The 25629-nt window shown below is 45.3% G+C and overlaps 1 protein-coding gene across 13 annotated transcripts in view; it reads left to right on the plus strand.

The window, feature by feature from the left end:
- Nucleotides 1-25629, plus strand: part of raraa (retinoic acid receptor, alpha a) — a 134560-nt gene that overhangs the window by 28032 nt on the left and 80899 nt on the right. For 4 of the 13 annotated variants that reach the window (XM_027289582.1, XM_027289580.1, XM_019261950.2 and 1 more), the window contains one exon: nucleotides 10842-10964. The exons of 3 other annotated variants lie outside the window; for them this stretch is intronic. The gene's annotated coding sequence lies outside the window, so the exon portion shown is untranslated. Of the gene's footprint in view, nucleotides 1-3615; nucleotides 3745-9370; nucleotides 9428-10841; nucleotides 10965-25629 lie in introns of those variants that run through there. 6 more of the 13 variants (XM_019261958.2, XM_027289585.1, XM_019261956.2 and 3 more) reach the window with 5 other exon arrangements.

The raw sequence follows: 25629 nt of genomic DNA on the forward strand, positions 1-25629 counted from the left end.
TTTTTTGTTGGCTTTTTTTCCCTCTGTCATTGCCTTCCTCCTCCATCGGCACTCAAATATGATGTGTACCCAGTACCCAATGTACTCATTCTCCCTCCCTCCATCCCCGGGGGAGTGTCTGCTCTCTTTATATTTTAGTGTTGTTTTGCCTGCCCCCCGCCCCCCCCTATGCTTGACGTCTCTTGTTGCACTCCGGTGTCAGATTTAGTTATATATGCACCCCGTGTGTTTGATCACCCCTGCACTCCGGTGTTGTGTACATTGCATAACCACCCGCTGCTAAGCCAAGAAGTGTACCTCCACTCGCTCACTCCGTCTCTTTATCTCTCACACACACGCTCACATTCCTCTTTTTCTGACACCCCCCCCATCTTCCTCTTGCTTCTTTGGCAGCAATCCAGGTCATCACTCCTTTCCTTCCCGCTTCCCTTTCTCCAATCCCAAACCTTGAAAGTTGGAGCAGTTGGTCTCCTTGCGTCGCTCTCTGTGTATTTGTCTTTCTTTTTTTTTTTTTTTTTTTTTTTTTGTTTCTCTCTCTACTCATCTCCCTCTCCCTTCCTCCTGCTCTCCACACTCCCAGTGGTCTCATTAGGCGTGAAGGAGGCTGCCTGGTGTGTATAGGAGTGTGTGTGTGTGTGTGTGTGTGTGTGTGTGTGTGTTCTCTTAAGCAAAGTCTCACTTGACTGAGCATGCCACTTGCACTAGCGGGGGCCTGGGCTCCATTATTACCACAAAGCTGTCACAAACAGTATATAAAGTAGCCTCCGGTTGCCGAGTTGTGGGTGAACACAGGGTAGTCTCTTAACAACAGCAGCTCCCACTGTTCTGGCTTCCCTGTACAATGGGTAAACCACTGTTGCCATGGGTGTAGAAATGTGCACCTACACAGTTAGACACATGTAACCCGGCTATATGCTGCTGCTGACACTCAAAAGCGCATACCGCACATCTGTCTCCTCTCCAGAGTGACACCCCACCTATGTGGTCCAACCTGTGGGATGTTTGATGCCCCTCTTGTCTTTTTTTTTCTTCTCCTGAGTGAGTGAGTGATTATGTGTGTGTGTGTGTGTGTCAACCACTGTTTTGCTAGTGTCTTGTTACAGGGGATGGGGCTGTGTGCAGGAATGGGCCCCTCTCCTGCCTCGCTGGCAGGACTGACCCCAGCGGGTCAACGTCCATTACCACATGAAACCTAAATGTCAAGCACACCCCCCCCCTCCGTAATAGCCATTTGTCTCTCTCTCCGTGTGTCAGTCGGACCTGGATGCTCACATATGCACGCAAGCACACTCACCTGCTCTCACTTGACCAGCGTGACACGCACAAACATCCACAACAAGCCTTTTTTTTTTTATTTTTAGGATGAATAAATAGTAACATTTCATTTCCTCCAACAAGCTTGAACTTATCAGTGCTATTGACTTACTGACTGGACCCAGCTGTTGGCCAACAGTTGTTTAGTTTTAGCTTATCTGTGCATGAACTGGCTAACCTTTGGTGCTGATGATGGCCACAAAGTCAGCGGACGGACACAGAAGGCAGGACGCTGTAGATTAAATGACTTCTTTTCTCCTGCTGTCGACAGTTAAATGAGTCAGAGTGCAGGAAACTGTACAAAAACGAAAGTAGTGTTTGGAGCGTCAAGGATAAAAAAGGACTTTCTTTTTTATCACTAGCTTATAGCGATTTTTGCCTTTGATGTAACCTTTTTGCCACATCGTGAGAATGATTCATTCACTATTCAAACATCAGTTATCTTGGTGGTGATTAAGCTCTGGAAAACATCTTGAAAAACTGAATGCCACTTCATTTTTCCACGCTCACCTCATGCATTATGTCCCTTTCAGTGCTCTCTCTCTTCTCTCTCTCTCTCTCTCTCTCTCTCTCTCTCTCTCTCTCTCTCCGCCAGTCGACGTGGGAGAAAAAAAAGCATTTTTTCTCATCTGTTAAACAACCTCAATCTCTGTATACAGTGATGAGCCCGAACAGCCATTATCAGAAAGCGCACTGGCCGACTCCATCGCTTGCTCCCCACATTACCGAGCAACAGCCATCCATTTTAATAGATAACGGTCAGGAAAAGTTTGTGGAAGCTACAGTGAACGTCCGCGCACACATGCACATATATAAACACACGACTTGTTTACAGGAAGCTGTCAGCCATGTGTCCTTATGATAAATAAACAGGGAAGCATCCCCTTTTTAATGATGGCGTACACAGGCCTGCGCGCAGAATATTGACGGAAAGATTGAAAGCCTTCTCAAGGGCCTTTTCAACATGACGTATGGCTTTGCTCTGTATTTTTTCCTCTCCTGCCCTTCATTTTGAACCCCCCCCTACCCTCTCAGCTTGCCTTTTATTTATCTTAGACAGCGGCTTGTGGAAAGGTTTGCAGACGTGAGAGATGCCATAAACACATTTATCAAGCGGGGCTGCCAATAGGGAAAACATCAGGAGCATGAATGAAAAGAATGCGATAATAAACGCATAACAATGCAAACCGAGTTCCTCGGGGGATAACAGAGGGCGTCCGCAAAGTATAGAGCCAATAGGGAACAGGTTGCTTCTTCGAGTTTTCACCAACCTGAGGCGCAGTAGCTCATCGCCTGCAAGCAGTGGCACCTCAGGATACCACAACAACAATGCCACCTGCATTAGCAGTCTGCCCGCGCAGCAGCAGAAGATGCCGCGCTCCTCGCTTTGATAAATGTTTCATTGTTTATGCTGTCTCAGTCTCGCTTTCTTCTCTGTCTCTCCTCCTCGCTCCTCCTCTCCATCCTGAACGTACAGTGGTTGGAGCGCGCGTTGAGAGACCAGAGAGCTTTTTTTTTACCGAGTGTTGTTTCAGCGTTAGTCGAGCGTTTGATGTCTGCCTCAATTGTTGTTCATCGGCCTCCCTGGGCTGAGATCACAGGCAGCATTTATTCATTTGCAGGTTCAGATTCTCAGCTAAGGGACCACTACCAGCAGGTTCTCCACATGCTTTTCTTTTTTTTGTCTGTTTAATGATTTCTGCTTAAACATTATATGCTGCCCCCCCCTCTTTTTTTTTTGACTATTAGCAGTCGACCTACTTTCTGAATCTAAAGTTAGCTGCACTCAAGGCAAAGGGGCGAGTTGATCGTTTTGCTTGTGAAGGGGGGGTGGGGGGGGGTCAGGGTGTTATCAGTGCTCCACAAAGACACAGGGTTAATTGATGCATGCTGGTGTCACTGTGCTGATTGCTGGCTTTTTTGCCTCGTTGGCTTTTTTAAGCTGCTGTTTAACCCCATTATCTGATTAGTTGTATGTGTGGAGGGTTAGGGAGTATTTTTGTGTGTGTGTGTGTGTGTGTGTGCGCGTGAGTCCTAGTTGCCTCACAAAGATGAAGAGCTCTCTCTTTACCTAAGGGGGATGGGGTTTGACAGTACTGTAGCGCCCCCACCCACCCTCCATCCCTCCTATCGAAGCCCCCCTCACCGCCATCCCCCCACTGCTGATAAATGTGTTTTTCTTAAAGGAAGGAGGTGGTTGGTTGAGAAGAGTCTCTTTTAATGTAGCTTTTTTTTTTTCTATATATGTGTGTGTGTGTGTGTGTGTGTGTGTGTGTGTGTGTGTGTGGCTTGTTAATGCAGTGCAGGGCCATGCTGCGGGGCTACAGGCAGGCAGACTCGGAGGCAGGCCCGCAACCTCGACCCCAGCATCATTTGTTTGGACGAGGGCCGTCAGCGCCTGTCGCGCGGCCCATGATGAAGTGTCAGTCGGTAATTGTCCCCGCGAAGCATCCACATCTCAGGGGGTGATGGGGGAGGGAGGGAGGATGGGGGAGGCAGGGAGCTGACAGAGAGAGAAATGACACCCCGGGCTCCTCCTATTCTCTCTCTCTCTTTCTCTCTCTCTCTCTTTCTCCCCTCTTTTCTCTCCAGTTTTATCGAGTCTTCTTACAGCTGCACCTCATATGAAGCTCTGCTGTGTGCCTGGCTCAGACCAGTGACTCCCATGGAGTTTCAGCTGGGGCCCAGTGGTAACATAATGTGTGTTTGTGCACCTACTGGATATACTGTATGGAGTTGCTCAGAGCGGGACAGCATGCCTCTGCCTCTGTGTATGCACTAGAGATTGCATGTTTAAACCTTGTGTATTTTCCTTCCTCTATTATCCGTCAACCACTTCTCCTCCTCCTCCTCCTCCTCCTCCTCATTCAGTCCTACTTTTTTTTTCTCTCTCACACTCCCCACATCCCAATTATCTCTTGTGCCTTGTACTTAAAATTGGCTATTTATTTTGTTAAGAGTCCTCTTGAAACCTCTTTGGTCCAAACAGTGGCTGCCTCCGTTTGCCTGATAATCTTGAAAATACATATATATATATTTTTTTTCCAGCCTTGGTCATTTTAGTAATTAGATTTAGCGCAGGACTTATATTGATTGAACGATATCTCTATGTAATGAAAAGCTTTTACAGGACGCACGGCAGCTATTTATAGTGCGATCCATAATGCGTTGCTGTACGGCAGGGGCCCTAATGCACATCCTCCAGGCTCCTGTGCATAAATCGCCAGTGGAGGTATGAAGTCAGAGCCCAACATAAGTAGCACCATGATGGAGGGGGGAGCAAAAAGACAGATAAAGAGGGGAGGTAGAAGATAGAGATTTAGTAGGAGAGATTAAAGAACAGACAAAGGATCAGGTGAAAGAGGGGAAATATGAAAAACAGATTGGAGTAAGGAGGATCCAACGTGGAGAAGAAGGATGGAAGATGAATGCTGAAAGGTGGGCAGGGCAGGAAATGGAGATGCGGATCGAGGCGAAGCAGCCAAGAGAGACGAGGATATGAAGGAAACCACCTTGAGATATGAGTCCTATATTTCCACTTTCCTCCTTCCTCCATAAGACCCCCCTCCCCTGCAGCTCCACGATGATGGGATGAAAACTGTAATGCATGCTAGATAAGTGATGCGGTTCCTTATAGAGGAATGAGGGGAGGTGAGGAAGGAAGAATGAATTAAAGAACAAAGTGAAGAAAGTGTGTGTCCAAGGAATTAAGCGAGGGCACAAGAAGGAAGGATGAAAGGAGGGAAGGAAGCAAGAGAAGTTAAAAAAAATAATCATAAAATAAGAGAGCAGAAGATGGAGACTCCATTAATTTGGTATGTGGCTCCATATGACACCCCGAGGACAGCAGGTGAATTAGGAGGGGGCAGATGGGAGGCCTCCCAAGTCCTGGTCCCACTGTCTGTCTGTCTATCTGTCTGTTGGTTGGCTGCAGGTGGAACACAGCCCTCCTCTCCTGCTGTCTAAATGAGGAGCCCCTCTCTCTTTCACACACTGTCTCTCTCTCACTTTCTCTTTAATGGGGCACTGGCCTGGGGCGCTAAACCAGCTCCCTCCGGAGCAACACACACACACACACACTGAACACACATTACAGACACTCCTGGATGCCCTTGCACATGGTGTGAAACACACACTCACACATCCAGAAAGGGAGAGGCAAGGGAAACCACAGCCCCCCTCCCAAATTATGCCCCAGTCTGTGAGATGATGAATTTGGTTGGTGATTAGGTAGTTGAGGAAGGAGGCGCACTGCTTAGGTCCTTTAATGGGCTATAATTTGGAAGATAACTGTATTGTCCTATCTCTCTTGACATTTAAATCTAATCAGACCCTGCTGGTTAGCACTGTGGTCCAAGACAAGGGAGCCTGGGAGGGATGAAAGGCTGCTGGTGGAGAGGGATAGGCCCAGAGTGGGGCGTTCATCCCTCTAGGCTGATGCTGAAGCAATTAGAAAACAAGACGCAGACACACAATATTTCCTGCATCTCTTTATTTTTGTTTGTTTAACCTGCGATCAGTTTACAGAGCCTTAAATTCAGTAACAGAATAGCATAGCAACAGATGCATACAACGTCACTTCCCCTTCCACACGCACACACATACACACACGTGTGTGCACACAAATATCACTGGGGAGTCACTCCAAGGCCTCTCCTCTGCTCCTTAGGACCAGAGATGAGATGCTCAGTTTGATTAACACTTCTCTTTCATCCTCTTCATTAGCAGAGGAAAGCCACTGCAGAAGCCGCGGCCCGTGAAAAGAGGGCATGAATTAGAATCCACTTATTCCATAGACTGCTGCTAATTTCGCACAATGGCGGTTAATGGTGGGGAGTAATAGGAAAAGGGTGTTTCTAATTGTTCCTTTGGATGGCGCAGTGCACTCTGCAGCAGCTGTTTCCGCACGGCAAAACCCGGGACGCCCAAAGATCACGAACAAAGGCCAACGCTGGCGTTGGAGGACCATGCACGACTCCGTACGATAGAGCTCACGAGCAATAAATGCGCGTAGACGAGCCAATTTCCTCTGCCGAAAGCGTCTTGCAGAGTGGAGGAGCTGGGCCCCAGTCAATGAGAACCACCTGGTGCTGAGGGAAGTGATTAGAGTTGGCACCACAGTGAGCGAAGAGCTGTTTTGTTAAGGAGAATTGAGATGTGGAGGAGGGGAGGGTGGAGCGGAGGTGGCGGCGCGCTCACCCGAGTTTGGTTTGTTGGAGAAATATTGATGTTAGGTTTTTGTCAGAGCAAGATCTGAGGCACAGTGTTGTTTTGTTGGTGCCCAATTAGAGGGAATTATTTTGGTTACAGCATGTGTTTTGGGTTTTGACGCTGGTGCTGATTGCCGAGCGGGCTGGAGCGTGGGACATGCCACAACAGTGGGGTTGTGGGTTCAGCTCCCACACAGACTACACACATACCAACTTAGAAGTCAAAATAGTTCAGTGAGTGGCTAACCATGGAGAAGATGAACACTTTGTCTGCACTGATGGGAAATTTATTGGAACCACAAAAATTTGTCTGTAAACGCGGAGAGAATGGCGATAATATCTGCAGGGTAAGAGGTTCAAATGGTGCAGGGCCCACCCATACTACAAAAGGACTCTTTGGGTAGAGGTCCCATCAAATGGCATACAGTGTGTGTCTTTGTTACAGTATGTCACTGGGACTGTGTATTGGTATATTTGAACTGTTAACGGTTAAGAGATCCCGGATCTTTTATTTCATATCAAGGACTCCAGGGCATTTGACAATATTTACTTCAGTTGAAGTAAGTTGTTTAATTTGTGCCAACTATCATCTTCGTAAAGGACGATTTGGGCATTCATTTTACCGTCTGCCTGTGTTTGTCTCTTCTGAATAAGTCTGACTAACCTGGAGGTTTGTTTTTAAGCCGTATAATTGTGTTTTTGCCTCGTCTGACTTCTTTTTAGTGATGTGGCCGCATTCCCAGATCTCAGCAATTAACTCGACGAGTACAATGTTATTATAACCCATAGAAATAGCAGCCAAAACGATGAAAATAAGAGCGCAGATGTAATAAACTGGAATTATCCTTTAAATTAAATAATACATGATTATGGCGCTGCTCATTTTCTTAGAGACAACCCCCTAGAGCTCAACCTCTGAGCCGAGCCACCGTACTGTTCATCTGAAGGCTCGTTCACGTTGATGTTTATTTAATTTATTTGACCTTTTAATTTAACCAGGCATGTCAGATCTTCCTCTGCTACCTCGGCTGGTCACAGTGGGCTCACCGTGTGTTTGTGTGTGTGTGTGTCGTGGACAAAATGTTCAGTATTTTTTTGTAGAAAAGTGTCACTGTGTGTGTGTGTGTGTGTGTGTGTGTGTGTGTGTGTGTGCTTTCTAACAGGGGTTATCGTGGTCGAGAGAACGTTGATTCGCGGACAGTAGTGCTGATCACATTTGATGATGGAAATACATACGACAGAGGATTGTGTGTTTATGTGTTTGTGTATGTGTGTATATGTGTGTATACAAAGGCAGAGCAATGGCAGACAGATCAAGGAGGTCACGGTAGTCCTGGTTTTGTCTCTTTTTGCATTTATCTCTCTGTCTGTGCGTGTTCACCTCCTCTTTTTTCACGCTCCTCTGTATTTTTTGACTGCATCTCATTGCTCATTTTTTCATATCCACCTGTTCTTTGTTATCATTTTCCATCTCCTTCAGGAGAGCTACGTACAGTCCATCATTCCCCATCTCTTCATTATGGCCTACTTGTCTTCTGCCTCCTCCTTCCTGCCTCTGCCTTGTGTCCTCATTGTCCCTCTCTCTCTCTTTCTCTTTCTCTCTCTGTTTCTCCTTTAATCTCTCTCCATCTCTTCATCCCTCCCCGGTCTGGATCTTGGCATTTAGGCCTCTAATTGAGCTGGCGTCACTTGAATACTTCATAAAGCAGGAACAGCAGAGAATCCTATCATTGTTTTCTGTGAGAGTGGGCAGGGCCGCTCTCTGTGTTTGTGCGTGTGAAAGAGAGACAGTTTTAAAGCACGGGATATCAGTCAGTTTTATGAAGGCACATTGGAAGTTTATTTGTGTTTTGGCCGATTTACAATCTTTGTAGCTCTGCTTTGTTTTACTGCAGGTTTGGCTGCTGAATACATAGTTGCAAAGGACCCAAAACAACCATCCTAAATACAGTAATAAGACATTTTAAAGCAATGTCTGGTGTTGTTTTCAAAAATACATCTGAAACAATCAGTGGATTCATTGATCGGTCGATCAATAGATGTTTTCATACATCAAACAAAATAGTCAAACATTCTCAGGTTTCAGCTTCTCTATTGTGAGGATTTGCTGGTTGGCTGTGTCTTATGTAATTATGAGCTGAATGTCTTTTGGTTTTAGATTGTTGGTCGGACAAAACCAGACATTTAGGGGCTTCCCCTTGAACTTTAGGAAGACGTGACAGGCTTTCTTGTTCTCCTCTAACATTTCATGAATCAAAACAAATGACTGATAAATAATAAAAATGAAATGTTTGATGTGATGTAATATGATACCATGACTCAGCTTATAGCCCACTCATTTCACCTCGTACCTGCTCTCTTTTTAGTCTTCCCTTCCCAAACATTTCATGTGACGTTTCATATTTTCTGCAGAAGCAGATTAGGTTTTTTTCTTCTTCTCAGCTGACACCCCATCCTCTCCACCATTCCCACGTTCCCAAAGAGTGAAATGAAGCAATAGCCTGCTCCTTTTCCAAAATGTGTTTGACAGCTACTTCGGCTCTCCACTAACAAATCCCAGCACAGACTTACACACACACACACAAATACCTTGGAACAAATCCCTGGCTAGCTGCAGAGGTACTGATCAATCAGGGCGAAGTTGTGTGGTCTCCTTTTTTTGATGCAGCACATAGTTGTAATCTTCACCTTTCACTTTTTGCCTGCAAGGCCCTGGGGCAGTGTGTGTATGTGTGTGTGTGTGTGTGTGTGTGTGAATCTTTCAATGAATTTGCCTTTTCAGGTGAGATGCAGAAAGAAAAAGAGTGTGTGTGAGAGTGTGAGGAAAGATGGAGAAATGGTCTGAGTTCTCGAGTTGCAAACGGAGAGAGGGCCCACTGCAAGATGCCCTCTAGGCAACTAATGTAGCTAACACACACACACACACACACACACACACACACAGAAATTGATGGAAAAAACTGAAATATGAAACAGTGGCAGCACGCAACAGCATATACAGTAAGAGACAGAGAGCCTACGTGCATACACACACTGACATGTACACCAAACTGTGTGTGTGTGTGTGTGTGTGTGTGTGTGTGTGTGTGTGCATGTCTTTGTTCTGTCTGGCTGTCCTCTTGGCACGTAAATCATAATGGATCTCATTATCCAGCTGGGCTGCCTTGGTGGGGCCTGTCTGGCGGGAGATGATAGCTGGATGGCTGAGGGGTTCGCCACCACACACACACACACACACATGCACATGCACAAACATGCACACACAGCTTTATCCATGTATGCATGTTACATAGCTGGCATCGCTACTGTAGGGGCATATACATTTCATTCTCGCTCATATAACATCACATGCACACACATGTGTGTGTTTGCAGCCCATCCAGACACAATGGACATTAGTGGCTCAGCTTGCCGTCAGACAGAAGGGGAAGTGATGCAGAGGGAGGGAGGGATGGATGAAAAATGAAAGTTATCCCTTTACTCCCTCTCCCTCGTCACCCCCCCCCAACTCCTCCTCCCTCCTTTTATTTCTTTCTTTTTTCCTCTCTTCCTCCCCATCTCCTATCTGTCACTTATTTGGAGGACACAGGCAGATGCCGGTTTGTCCCTCGAGGTGAGCGGGGCTCGTGCTGCCATCTTTTTTCTCCTTATCACAGCGCAGTCTCCCACACAGGACACAAGCAAATCATGAATCACCCGTACAGGCCATGCAGAACATATCGGTTGTGAGGTGGGGAGAGGAAAAAAAAAGAAAAAAAAAGAAAAGTTGTGTCCCAGTAAATCACATGTTTTGTGAGTCTTGTACACATACATACACATGCTGCAGCCATCCGGTATCTAAGCAGTGCTGGCTTTTATGTTGTGAATACAGGCGGAGCAGTTGGTTGCTCGTAACACGGTTAGGGCCTACACCATTTGTCTGGACATGACCATTACCCAAGCCAATTACTGGCTGGTGTACAGGCGACTCGCCAACAACCTAATGTTTTCCCGTCATGCCTGCCTCTCCCCCTCCCAAACCACTCCCCTTACAAACACACACACAAGCAGAAAGAGGGGGTAAGGGTGGGGGAATAGATAGACTAGAAGGATGGAGGGCCTGGGGCAAAATCCCCACCCCATCCCACTGACTGACTGATACAGCTAATAAACTTTCATTTAAGCTAATGTCCCCCCTTTTTCCTGTTTTCTCTCCCTCTCTCCTTCCTTATCTTCTCCTGCTCCTTGCTCTATATTTTTACACCGTTCTTTTCCACTCCCCTCTTCTCCCCATCTCTCTCTCTCTCTCTCTCTCTGTTCTTCCTGTCCATGCACCAGAAGAAGGGCTCGTCCGAGCAATCGATGCGGGCAGTCCACCAGCCGGAAGCCCAGTTGGCCGAGCGGCACACCACTCAATCAGTCTGAGCAGCAACACAGAGGGGCTGCTGGCGACCGACAGAGGTAGACACACTCTATATACAGCAGCAGATCCTAGGCTTAACTCATTTTATAAATCATATACACCCCGTGACAGCAGTAAACGCGGTACGCTGACTTTTAAATATCAACACAAAGCCGAGTGAATCAACAACAACACATCAAAGATTCAAACTCATCTTTAAAATAGCACAGACGGGCCAGAGCGTTTTGGCTCACGTCCCCTCACCACTGCCAACTCTTCTATCTTTGAATACTCTAGGTGCTATGCTAATTAAACTTTCAGACAAAGCAACTGCTATGTTTCTTGTTCTATTTATAGGAGCTGGCTGGTCTTTGTCTGAGACCACATTTGGCTCAGTGTGTATACATGTGTGGTTTTCCTTGTACTGGTTACCGTGTCTGTATGTGTTGACAGGGGACATGCTCTGAACAACCACGCTGCTCGCGGTCGTCGTACTTTTGCAGTTTTGCTTGAAGGGTGTGTGCAGAAGATGCAATATGCATGTGTGTGTCACTGCAGTGACTGAATTCTAGGATTTGTGGAGTTTCATTGCATTTTGTGTCTTTGCTCGTCTGTGTGCATCCTCACATGTGCTGTATGTGTTCTCGGTTAATGTGTTTTTAAGTGTCTGCTGGAAATGGCTTTCTGCTCTTTGCAGGGGAAGACCAGTGCCATGCTGTTGTCTCCCATTAACTGCATTACAAGTTGGCCAGAACAGTATTTTAACATCATAATCAGAAATGATGTTTTTTTTTGTTGAAAGCTTGAAGTGAGGTGGAAATTGGGATTTTTGTGATTTCGCTCCCCCAGTTTGAGAGCGCAGTGCCACTGTTTTACCAATATGAACAACTGTTCAGGTGTATTTGTTTTGATTATATTACTTATCATTCAAAAATGAGTGGACAACTTGTCTAACACAGCCAAGCAACAACACAAGACAAAGCAGCCAGCTAATATTATTTGCTAGTCCAACAGCAAGAAGCCCTGCTCAGCGTCTGTGTTTAAGCCTTTTATTTCACCAAGCTCTCGCCAATAACTTAATTACTTAATCTCAGATTTACTCTTGTCCAGCGGCCTCCCGCTTGGCCACTCTCTTCTTTTCTCTTCTTAGCTTCTTTGTCCTCTTCAGTCTCTACACCTTTGCCATGTCCACAGAGGCTGCTGAGCAGTGTTCATTTCGTCAGACGAGACGAAATATGTTCGTCAACGAGCCTTTTTCCCTTGACTAAGACGAGACGATACAATGTTCTAAAAACACTGACGAAAAATGCCACTGTGTGTTTTTGTTGACAAATAAACGAGAAAATGTCATGCAAGAAATAAAAAATAAACAAAAACGTCCTCCTTGTTTTCGTCTACTATATGAGAAAAAAGGCAACATCCGGTCCTGCTCTCATGTGTTTGTGCCAGCAGTTCTTTTACTGTAGGCAACGTCATGGCCACATGTTTGATATCCTCTTGCTGTGCACCTGTGACTTGAAAACAAACAGGAGAAACACGGTGTACGGACAGCGCAATCATGCTTGAAAGTAAAAAGAGACTGGACGTGCAGTCCCATTTCCATTATTTAGAAGCAGAGAAAAAGTCACAATGCCTCGTTTTGACGGATGGGAATATGTGCGGGAAGAAAATTGCTGGTAAAAATTTGTGTTTCTAATAAATATAAAAAATGAAATCAAGTGCATATCAAGTGTGTATTGAAACAACAGACGAGACACAACAAAAATGATTTGTGAAAGACTAAAAGTGAATAAGACTAAGAATGAACTTTGACACAAGACTAAGACTAAAACTAAATTGGAAAATGGATGACAATTAACACTGCTGCTGAGCCCGGTAACATTGCCCACTTGCCCGGCTCCAGCGGCCTTTCTTTCCGATAGCATTCCTTTGTGCCAGCACTATTTTTGCAGCATGGTGCATGCAGGACACAATGTTAAAGGAGGTGTTTAGCACCCTGGCACAGTGTGCGTGATATCTAACGAAAAAAGCGACAAAAGTAACATTGATTTCTCGCCACAATCTGACAATAATTGGTTACTCGAGGCCTGCATGTTCAAAATGTGCTGTAGAGTTTCTTCATAACAGCACGCTGAGCGTCGCTAATTGAAATCATCTCTTCATGTGCCACAAGTCAGAATCCATTAAAACAGATTAGGCCCCAACGAACAGTAGACCTCTGCAAATCAGGGTCATCGAATGACATGAACAGTCAGAGGAGAAATCCCTCTGCACATTCACCGTCTCTGCTGAACGACAGCAGAAGCGTGCTGTCAGGGAGTGAGTGGCTTCACTGTGGCTGTTGGGCACACTATCTGGCTCATTCCTGTCAAGGACCTTTGGTAACTTGTGATATGTGAAATGAGAGTGTTTGATGTGTTGAGTGCACAACAGCTTGAAGTAGAGCTGCCTCGTTTCCCTCCTTTACCAACTGACCTAGAGGCAAACACACACACACACACCAGTCACTCCATATAGCGCTCCTTCCAGAGAGGAGGTGAGCGTTAATCAATGTTTGGGTTGTTTTTATGGGTATGTACAGTGTTTTTTTTTGTATCCAAATCCTACCTGCAGTCAGATTTCTTCTATTTGAGCACACTTCATATCGCCCCCCCACCCCACCCCCCACACCTTGAATCCATATAGGTGCCACCCTGCTGTGTGCTCATCCCTCGAAAGGTGTAGGGCCCTATATGCTCTGTCGCTGGAGGTGTACTACAGTAGGCGAGGCAGACAGTCTTAGTATTTTTTAATAAGACAGCAATAACAATAAATCCTACAGGCTAATCACCCACTCGCCACTCTTCTTCTCTCCTCCCCAAACCCGGAGCGATGCAGCATTACCCTGCTGCCGCCTTCAATTACGCCATTCATCATGCGTCTTATCTGGCCGCCGGTTTGATTGAGTGTGCAGTGGGAGGCGTCGCAAACCCCACATTCTCTACACAAGCCTCTGTGTGTGTGTGTGTGTGTGTGTGTGTTGGGGGTGTTGACAGGAATGGAAAACTGCATCTGGAGGGGGGGGGGTATATAGGATGTATTGGGATGTATGAGTGTGTGTAGAGTTGAAATGCAGAGAGGGTGTGTGTGTGTGTGTGTGTGTGTGTGTGTGTGTGTGTTCATGCCAGATCTACAGGAGTGTATAAATCAAACCAGATGATCGTCCCCCTCTCTGATCCGCTCTGTCTCAGCAAGCACATTTCTCTTTTTTCCCCTCCTACTGTCCCTGTACTTCCTTCCTCCCCTCTTTCTCCCCCCTCCTCCCCTCCACCTCCTCCTTCTCGTCGTCGTCGTCCTCCTCCTCCTCCTCCTCCTCCTCTTCTTCTTCTTCTCTGGAACAGATTTGTCTGGGGGCCCCTGTCTAATCTCCAACAGGGCCGGGTGTTGGGAGACGGGCGACAAATTTTAATAAGCAACTGGGCGCTGTAATTTAGCAGCCTGGGAGGGAGATTAGGCTGATTGATGCTGGGCTCGCCTAATGGTCCAGCCTACGGCTCCCGGCCCAAATTGGTGGTAATGAAAGTTTTGTGCAAATTGAGATGGAGGAAAATACGGCATCCTCTCATCTTCCCCTCACTCTCTCTATCTTCATTCATTCTTTCTACTCCCCTTTCTGCTTCTGTCTTCCTTTTCATTTTCTCCTCAGCCCTCTCAGTCTTTTTTTGACAAGGTGTGTCTTTCTCAGCCTCTTCCTCCATCACATCTCCCCTTCCCTCTTCCTATCATTCTCTCTTTCAGGCTGCCCCTCGTTTACTCATCATTGTTCATGCTCTCTTGCCTCTCCGTCTCTCCCTTTTTTCATGCCCACCGCTCGTTCTACCTCTTTACCAAAATCGATCTGTCTCTCATCTGCCGTCGCTCCCTTTTTTCCCCCTTCTCTCTTTCACCATTTTATAGTTTTTCTCAGGCACTCCAGAGTCAGTTTCTGTCCCTGCTTTACTCCATCTACTAGGTTATTTACTTTTACTCACACCCGCATTTGCTCCCTCCCTCCTCTGTCTTGGCCTTTATTGTAGAAGATGCATGTGTGTGTTTGTGTGTAGACGGGTTGAGGAGGTCTTAGTCGTTCCTGTGTTGTCAGGACAGATTCATCCACATCTGCAGAGAGATGGGACGACAAGGCTGATGACTGTCTCCCTCCACCTTCTTGTATTCCGCTGTCTGTCTCTGTTTCTCTTTGTGTCTCTTCTGCTTTTTCTCTTCATCCCAACAAAATCGCTTTCAGCTGGCCTGCCACTCCGACAGACTCCGTCTGCCATGCGTTATTAGGCCGTGGAGATTTCCAGGCCACTTTTCAGGATATGCCGAATGCATGTCAGTGTCCAGCACCTTATCCCACTGGCAGACTTCTGTATTTTTCCATGTATTTGTCCGACTGTTTTACAATTTTACAAATTCCACTAAGTTATACCAAGCAAATCCTAGTTTAGTTCTGGTTATTTTGCAGTCAGCTATCTGAGGTTTGAATTTTAAGTTCGTCATAGATAAATGCACCGCCGCTCTCTGTTCCCGTAACACAAGTTTGCTATGAATAAACAGAAGAATACCAATGATAGCTAGGAAAGATTGTCGCATCCAGAAACACACAGTATAAACATAAATTGAAGTGAGAAGACATTGTTTTACAAGTTATTGAAGCACTGCAGAAAATATGTCAAAACAAAAAAAAAATCTATGATTTCAGCATGTGTGGGTGTATTTGAGTTTGTATGAAGCACAGGAAACTCTGGTTTCATAAGTCATGCATGAGCAAACGAGTGTCCTTACAGAATCTTCAACTTCCTCTGACCACCACTCCCTCAGAGAGAGAAAAAAGGACAAAAACAGAGAAAAGAACTGTATGAGCACTAAAGTGAAGAGTGGCCTTAGGGGGGGAAAAGGAAGAAGCAGCTAGTGGCGCAGGGGGTGGGCATCACTAATCCAGCAGTAATAGAAGACCACAGCACTGTGTGTTTCATTTGATATTCCCTCTGTTATAAAATCCCCAGAGAATGATTGTAATAGCGTAAACACACATGGGATTTCGAACCCTCCAGGAGTTCAGCTTATGATGCATGTACAGTATAAGAGTTTGCGTGTGTGTTTTTGTCACATCTATACAGTCACGCATTTCCCTATTTGCATGCATGTGAGTGGGTGTGCAGCCATCCAGCTCACATTCCCCCCGACAACAGAGCGACTGTCTTCTGGCACTTTTTAGTCCCCCTTTTTCTGAACTCCCACACAGCTCTCTACTCGTTTTTTTTTTTTTTTTTTTTTTTTTTGAAGACGATGCTACCGAACTTGTCCTCCTCCTCCCTCGCTGCCGCGGTGAGTTATGCACTGATATATCATTAATAGCTTCATTAGCATTTTTCCCCCTCTGAGGTGCTTGTGTATGTATAGTTCAAACTACAGTGCGGATGCTCACATCATTAAACAAGCGAACATCCAGAATTCTCTCTATGACAAAAGCGGAGACCGGGTAGGAGGAGGTAATAACACCAATACACTTGGAAAGTTCCCAACATAAAGCGTGTACAAAGTCCCCAAACAGGCATTCCCTTCTCTGTTCCCCTTCAAGGCCTCCTGTAAAGTGTGTTTCTTAACTCATATTGCACAACCAGTGTTCTTTTGCAATATCCTGGACAAATGTGAACAAGAAGAGCATTTATTCCAAAACCTAATCTGCACTCTAACCAAAGCGAGAGAGAAGCGACCAGTTTGATGCACAACAGTGCCGATGCAGCCGGGTCGGGTAGCTCAGCCCGTAAATGAGTGGCAACCGCCTGTGAAGTTTATCTTGGCGAGTGGCAGTCCTTGTTGATTGCTCACCAAAGTCTGTGGTCGGGATCCCAGACAACACAATATATTCTTGCTCTCGAGTCCCGTGGTTGAAGAGTTGGTGTGGGTAATTTCAGATTGGACGTGGCCTCTCTCCACAGGAGCTGTTAAGGCTTTGTAAGGTTCACACTCGGCTGGCCAGAGTGGTTTGTTAGAGTTGATTGTTTATTTTTCCCTGGGAGAGAGGGAGAGGGACAGAGGAAAGGCTTGTATGTATGAAATGGATGACAAAAACACAGAATGTGGCTTGGACCGTAAACTCGTGGGAATTCTTAGTTTCCTGGTTTTCTTTTTACAGTTGTAGCTTGTTTAAAATGTCCAGTGGTCAGGCGTGCAGTAATTTGGCACTGTTCAGCACGTTGCACAAGTGTTTATGCAGGCCAGTACGCCTAGCTGTTTCTTGGAGAGGCAGTAAGACAGGGCCATTTTAATAAATAAGCCCATGAGACACTAGGAACAATGGATAATGCTTGGCTGCTCCCAGCACTATTTTCCCTCCTGCCTTTGCCTCGCTGGATTTGATTTGAGTTCGGTTTGTTTGAAGGTTTTTTAAAGACACGGTGTGATCGCTTTGATTATCTACCCCCTAGTGATTATCTACCTCCCATGATACAGGCAAGTGGAGAGGCAATAATGCAGGAAACCAAGAGCATATGAATAGCCTCTGTTTGCTGAATGCTCTCCTCCCACCTCATAGTTTTATGGTGTCTGATGCTGTGAGATATTAAACGGGCTGACGGAGCGCTTTGATGTTCCTCCTCATGCGATCGCGGGATATGCCTGATAGTATGGGCTGTAGGGGAGGTGGGGGTTTGTACCTCAGGCTAGGTTTTGCAGAGATGTGAAGCAGAGGGGGGGGTGAGGGTTGTATGGTGGAGGTGCTGATGGGAAAGAGACGAATGGCATGCCAGTGTCAGAAGTGGTCATGTGCTGAGGAAAGAGTAGAGGAGAATGAGAGGGAGGATGGAAGGAGGGCTTGACTGATTAACCTGTTTACCTCCCTGAAAACGCTCCAGGCGCCATTCTGATTAAAGTTCAGTCTTTCATCTATCATCCCCATGGCCGGCTTGAACCTTCAAGAGCTGCCGATACCAAACGCTGTCAAAACGATCGAGCCCCCAACTCGGAGCCACCACCACACCCTCCGACGACACACCTAGTACTCTCAAACAGTGGATTTATTTACATCACGTCCTTCTGTTCACTCTTTCTCCTTTATATGTTGAGTTTATCTTCTCCTCCCTCTCTGCTTCTAAGCTTTCTCGCTGTCAAGACTCACTGGGAACAGCGCTCGTCTGTCTCAGCCCCGTTTCCTCCAGTGACGCGCTTTCCCAACTCAAGGCTTTTAGCACCTCCAGCATAATACGATTACACCCGTTTGGGGACGTGATACTGTCAACGCCTTTCTAAAAATACCCTGTCAGTCCAGTCACAGTAGCACAGTGGCACTGTGAGTGGACTGTAGTGACAGGTGGAGAGGCCGTGCTGCACACAATGTTCTGGCCACTGAAGCACAAATGTTAGCCCTTTAAAAGCTTTTTGCACCGTCACGGACCCAGCGTGTGCAAGGGCAGCTGGATGGTAAAGTTGGCAATTAGGTCCGGACATGGAGCATTTTAAAGGACAGCACCTTCAAAAACAAATACAGCCTCCTCGATTTCAGCCTGTTCTCTCCAGTGTAGATCTTTTTAGATCTCTCTTCTCCCCCACTTCTCTGTGATGGGTGGCAGAAAATTAGGTCAGTGCTGTGTTTGATCATGCTTTACTCATTGCCGGGGAGCCATTCCAACCATTTTATTCTGTGAAAAAAAAAAAACCCTTCTTTGTTTTCCTACTCATTTTTAGCCTCCTCCTCCTCTAATCCTCTCTCACTTCATCTTCCACGCTCTGTCTTCCCTCCTGCCAGTGAAAGTTGACTGAAAACACATGGGCATCAGCCTGCCTAGTCATGCCTGAATGCACAGTCCTCGTTGTCAGTCAGGCCAAACAGCAAAACACGACCAAAGTTATGCTTTTTGCTCTGTGTTTTTCAAAATGCCAAGGTCGACATTTGTTTGTCTATTTGTTTGGCATTTTAGAAGTTTGTACTACAAGAAATGAATTCGTCATACATATTTCCTGTAGATATGAGTGGCAGGATGCGGTTTCAGGTTGTGGGATGTTTTTAGAAAATGAATACATACAGTTAAGGTGGTAGTATATACAGTACATATGGCGTTGTTTTCAAGGTAACTATGACTGTGACAAATGTCATGTAATAAGTATACACACACACATGCTACCTGGTGTTTTTCCATTTTGTGCAGATGAGGTGTGTGTGCACATCTGTGTACACAAAATGAGCTTAGGGAGTGCCATTATTGCTCTACATGGACCCTAACCCTGGGGGCAACAGGAAAGGTTCAGGTGATTTGACTTCAGCACAGACAGCCTATATGGTGTAACAGCAGCCTGTGATGGACTGATTTAATCCTACTGATGGTCCTCATAAGACACAGGAAGAGGGTTAGACCTGCACACGCGCTCACCCTTCAGTCATACATGTAACAACTGGAATTGCGTGTGTGTATGCACGTGTGTGTGTGTGTGTGTGTGAAAAAGAGAGGTCAGCAGGGCTAACACAGTCCGCTGGCTGTTCTCAAGGTTAATGTGGGACTGACAGCGGCTGCTATTAGCAACCTTCAGATGGTTTCCACCCCCCATATGCGGAGCTGATTCATCCCGATGGCAGCAGTGCATTAAGTTGTAACAGCTTCACTCCCAGGTGTCACTCACCCCTTTAGACAGGGCCTACATCATAATTTTACACTTCCTATTAACTCCTATTGTCTACGCTCAACCACGATGGTCCATTAAAGGGATCGGCGCTGCCGTTACCGCCTCATTCTCACGTGTCACTTAACTCTTCCTATATGTCATTATTTCGTGTCGTCCCATTGTCTGTTAATTGAAATACAGCAGACATTGTCTATATGGTCCATCAAAGGGACAGGAACCTTGTTCCTAAGTGTCAGCACTGCTTTGGGTGCGATATCATTAATTTTCATAGTCTGTGTTTGACTCACACGTGCACTGAGAGGTGGGGCAGAGGAGTAGGGAACAAAACCCATCAAGAAGAAATGCACACTGGCATGTTGAAGATCACCCAAACCATCGAAAACCTCATTTACATTTTAATTCAAAGACATTAAGCAGATGCTCGAATCAAGTGCAGGTTGATGTTTACTGACTTGCTCAAGGACGCTTAGGTGATGGGGGGCTGCACAGTTAAATTAAAACATTCGGATAGAGCCGTTTTCTGTTTTCATGGTTAGTAGTCACATTTTAGTTTTGGTTGCTATGACAGTCCCAAGTGTGGCGTTTTCTGTGCTTCCATTATATCTAATGATCAAAGTGAAAGCTAGTGCACAGTGGCAGGCAGCTTTGTTGGAAAAAATGACTACATCACAACTGGAAAATGGATACGGAAAACTCCCACGTCTTTATGTATTAAGTATTGTTGTTGCTAGAAGTAGATTATCGTTGGTTCATATCATTGGTTATCTTTCGGAGATACAGAGGAGGACAAATTCTGTGCAAAGGTTTTCTTACAAATGCCGCCCATTCCCAGATTACCAGCACTAAGTATTTAAACGTTGTAAAGGATCATGATAAGCAAGACTGGCAGAGGGTGGAGGAGTTGTTGGGAGGGGGCGCCTGGGTCCATAAGAAGAGTGATGATGTTGTTGACTCACTGTCGGCCAGATGCCAATCAATCAATTAACCAATCAATAGTCATCTGGTGAGCGCCTAAGGACACCAGAGAAAATCTCCCAGAAACACTCGAATCAATTACTTTTTTCGCCTCAGCCACACACACACACTCTCTCACACACAGGTGCTCAAACCACACGCACACGCGCACTCACACACAGACACACATTCGCATTGATACAGTTATATTTATACTTATGCAGGCTTACATGTTGAAGTCACCCCCCCCTCCCTTCTACCACATGCCCAAACGTGCAGGCATCAGATTGCAGTGCCATGGGAAAAAGAAAAATGAGTAAATTCTGTCTTTCCCCTCATTCCTCATCCCTCGTCCCCTTTCCTCCTCCTCCTCCTCCTCCCCCTCGCTCTCCCTCCCCTAATGGAAAGCAGCATTCCCTGGCTGCCGTCAGCAGCTATAGCCAGCTACACTATAACATAGTTAATAGATAGGCCTGGCAGCTTATGGAGCCCATGCATTTTTAAATGTGAGTTTTATGACTCCAGGAGAGTAGGTAAGGGAAGAGAGGCAGGAATATGCTTGATATTTGTTCCCAGAGAGAGTGTGTGTGTCTGAAAGTGAGTGTGTCTGCGTGAGGAAGAGAGAGAGAAAATGACGGGCCGAAGCAGTGGATATAATGAGTATTGCAATCTTGTTTGCTTTCTCTCTCTTTTTCTTTCTTGGCTCATCGCTGTCCTTTTTTTTTTCTTTTTACCTCCAACTTTCACCTCATTTCTTTCAAATTCTGTCTTTCTGTTAAACCTAGTGTACATACGCACACGTGGACACATCTGTAAGGTCACTGTGGTCATGAACCCTGTTAGTAAGCTGGATGTCTGTATTTAAAAGCTGAATCCAGCTGTTGTTTTTACATTTATACTTTCTCTTGCATGCTTCCAGATGTCATATGGATTTATGTGTTTACATACTGTACACATATATTAATATATGTATAGGGTGTGTGTGTCTAATGTATGTTCTTAATCTCTTTGGTATTTGGTATTTATACACACGTTGTATGTCAGCTTATGTGCATGTGTGTGTCCTCGAGAGGTCGTAACATGTTGACCACCACTCGGTGGTATCCATCTGTGTCTGCCCCTGACCCCCAAACCTGCCTCCTCTCCACTGGTTCATATAAACACAAACACACATGAATAGACACGCAGCTGGCAGGCGGTGCTCTAATGTAAGCGATCTCACCGTACTCCCACAGACTGCTTCTGTTTGCGGCCTGCTTGTCTTACCGATGCCACCGGTCAGGAGCTATGGAAACATGCGTTCCCCCTCTAGCCCGAAGCCTAGTTTGCTCAGGTACATTAAACGCAGACCATAACACAGTGGACAGCAGCGCTGGATGAGGCTGTCATCTGACATGAGCCTAGACCGGTTGATGATCGCACATTGCATCACTGATCTGTTTTATGGTTGACATGTTGTCACTCACAGTCCCACACACCTGCAAATACCAGTGAGTGCTAAAGCTTTGGTCTTTACAAAGTTGTTAGTGCAGAGTCTCTTGATTGTGACTGATTGTGTTGGCTGAAAGGTAGCGTGAGGCCTATGGGAGAGATACAAAGGTCTAACTAGTATCCAGAGAGAATAACACTGTGCTGATATATATGAAATATCATACCTGCAATAAAATAGCTCTTGCTTATTTCCCAGGGACACTGATTCAACAATAGAAAAAGTCTACGTTCTGAACATATTTATCAGGATGTGATGTTATTAGTGATTCTCTTTCAGTGAAGGGATAATAGAGATTCTAATTTATTGTTGTTATTGATTCACTGCGGCTTTCAACTGCCTGTATTTCTTCACAATCATCTCTAATAAAGCAGCCCTTACCAGCAGTGTTTTGTACGCCCTGCTTGAACAAAAAGGTTACGTCCTCAGCCTATTTAGAGTCTGTGGTTTGCTAGGGTGGTATGAAATGTGTTGTCTCAGGTTTACGATCATATAATGTACTAGAATGTTTACTGACTTTGTTACTGTCAGTGAAAAAAGCCCCATCAATATACGGATGGACACACAGTTACAAACACACAATGGTAGATCATTCAAGTAATTGAATTTAGCCTTTTGTAAACAAGACGCTAACAAGCCCTGTGGAAATACAGTGACATTTACGTAGGCTGCTGAGTGAAACCGGCTTTTTGCTTCACACACACACGCACACACACACACACACACACACACACACACACACACGCACAACGCTTAATACCAACATATTCACAGTTCCACTGCACAGTAACAGTGTACACAGAGAAAAATGTGCATACAGATATTAATGCACTTTATATAAACTTCAGTTTTGATTACACCTTAATGAACCGTTAGTTATCCTTTTGAATTAAAGCTCCCTCATTTTCATGACGGCGCTTTTTTGTTTATATACTTTAAAGAAATACTGGTATCGGATAGCCTGAAGGGACCGCACACTGTCTGATTTAAGAGGGCACACCCGCTCTGAAGAGCAGATTTTGTTTGATCCTCCAGCGGGGCGAGTGGCCGCATAAACAGGAAGGGGCCCTGCGCTTTAGTGCGTCATTAGCTCTCGTGTCATTGGATCTTCTGTGTTGAAATGTGCCGAAGTGTTTCGCATAACATTGTTAGCCTTATATCCTGGACGGGTACACAAAGGTGACATAGCCTTATAGGCAGACGCACACACAAAGACGCATGCTGAAGTGGGGATTACACACACACACACACACACACACCCACATGGTTGATTAGTGTGTGTGTGTGCTGGCTGGAGGAAAAATGAAACATCCTCTCGAGCCAGCTGTGTTCTGTTCCCTTATGAGAATAGAGAGTGATGTCTTGGTAAAGGTGCGTGCACCCATCTATGTTTATGCATATGGAAAATGACGGCTTAAGTGTTTTGAATGTAGATATTTTGCATATGTGTGTGCGTGTGTGTGTCAGCGGGTGGGGTGTGTTGAGTCTGTTGGAGTCCTGCTCAGAAATATGGACTTCATTTGTGCCGGGCCTCTCCCGCTAACTGGAACAGGGTTGGAGGTGGACTGAGGGAGCCACTCCACCCCACTCAACACACATACACACACATTCACATGCACACAAACACAAGACACGCTTAGCTCTTTTCTTCTTTACAAAACAGTGAATTGTGTTGTTGCCAGATAAGTGGACTCTCTACCTTTTAAAAATAATTCACTCAATCTCCCGTTTTCAAATGGCCTCCACTGTTTGTTATCTGAATTGGATCAAGCTAAATTCATTCAGTGTTGTGATTGTCCTTCAGTTATGTAAGCCTTTAAAAAAAAAAAAAAAAAAAAATACAAAAAAATACAAAAACTCAAACTCAAATTTACTCAAATTTGAATACTTGCTGGCACTCTTTTTCTCTAGCCATTATAAACTAAATATATGTTTGCTTGTATGACTATTGTTCGGAGAAATGCTTTTTAAATAAATTGAATTAGTGCACTATTTGTCTTCATTTTATAATCAAATGATTATTCAAGAAATGATTTTGAAACTAATCAGCAATGAAAAGAGAAAATAAAAATGAGTTTCAGCTGTACTTCATGAGTTGGAACGTCTTAATCACATGCTCTTATCAGACCCAGGCCTTCGTCATATTGATGAATCTTTTTAATATATCGTAATATTGCAGGCCTTTGTCACATTGATGAATCTTTTTAATATATTGTAATATTTTTGTGTTTATATTATGTATTTTTTGTGTAGTATCTGCTCTGTGTGCTTGTATAGAGAATCTTTAAGACATTAAGACATCTTCCCTTCAAAGAGTCTTTTTAATTTGATACTGTTGATAGTCGTCTCCATGTTGTCTGCTCCCCACAGATGAACCAACGCTGTTTTTTTGTGTTTTTTTTAGAACAAATCCAAGTTACATTTATAGCTTTATAGCTTGAGGTTTTGTCAGATCAAGTGTTAGGTGAACGAGGAAACGGGGGATTGTCGGGACACTACCAGAGGGTTGTTGAGGCAGGACTGAACGTGTGGAAGCAGCATGTAACTGATGGGAAAGAATAACATGCGCTACAGACCCCAGACCGCAGGAGGCATGACTCTCTCACCACTAGGAAACCTCAGGACTTTCTGCTCCATGTTCTGTTTGCTCTTATTTTGCTTGCGAGTCCCTGAGCCTTCTGTGTGAGCTCCTCTCCCAAAATTACTGTTGCCATATCACGTTCTCCTCGTCGTTGCATTAGGAGTTTCCTTTGGAGTTTTTGCCACCTCCTCTCTGAGCACATTTCTCTGCTCACTTCCAATGTGCCCTAATCCAGAGCACATTTAGCGTTTAACTCCCTTTCTTCGATGGCCCTCCTCCACCACCACCACCCCTCTCACTTGGCTCCCTTCCCTCTTTTCTTCCCAGCTCTCTCCCTCTAACCTCTCCGCTCTCTTCATATTTCATATTAAGCAATCCTTTCCATGGAGCCAGCTGTGTAAACAATAGGGACCGGCCCCTCCATGTTTTCTCTGAGTGGAGAGAAAAATGCCGGAAAAACCTGGACACAAGGAGCTCGCCACACGCCGTCCTCACTGATGATCTATGGCCCTTTGTCTCTCCGACCTCCTTTGAGCACGAGTGGGACTTTCAGGGCAGAGTGTTGGTTTTTGTGCATGTGTGAGGTTGAGTGTTAAGTGTACGGGGGCAGTGTGTTTATGCGGGTGTGGGAGCTTTCTGTTACCATAGCCCTCTGCAAATATTGACCGAGCTGAATAGCTACAGTGACTAGCTCAAAAGCAAACACATGCAATGCTCTGCCAGATATACCCGGAGGTTTGTCACCAACTGCGTTCTGACCGGAAATAATTGACTTGCTTAACTCGAAATATTCACAAGAACACCGCTCCACTTCCTCTGATTTATGGTTACTAAGTTTTGATCTCGATAAAGGGTTAGTCAGCCATGCGTCACATAGCTGACCCATATTTTGCAGAAGCACTGGCGCATGCTACTCTTCTATCTATAGGTCTATGTCTACGTATACTGTCAGCAACCTATTTTTGCATAGACGTTCCTAGAAGCTGCTGATATTCCTGGGATATAACCATCTTCATCTGATACTCGTTATTTAAAGGGGGGTGGGCTTGGCATTTGTCTT

The sequence above is a fragment of the Larimichthys crocea genome, chromosome XVI (genome assembly GCF_000972845.2).
Source record: "Larimichthys crocea isolate SSNF chromosome XVI, L_crocea_2.0, whole genome shotgun sequence".
Classification (NCBI taxonomy): domain Eukaryota; kingdom Metazoa; phylum Chordata; class Actinopteri; family Sciaenidae; genus Larimichthys; species Larimichthys crocea.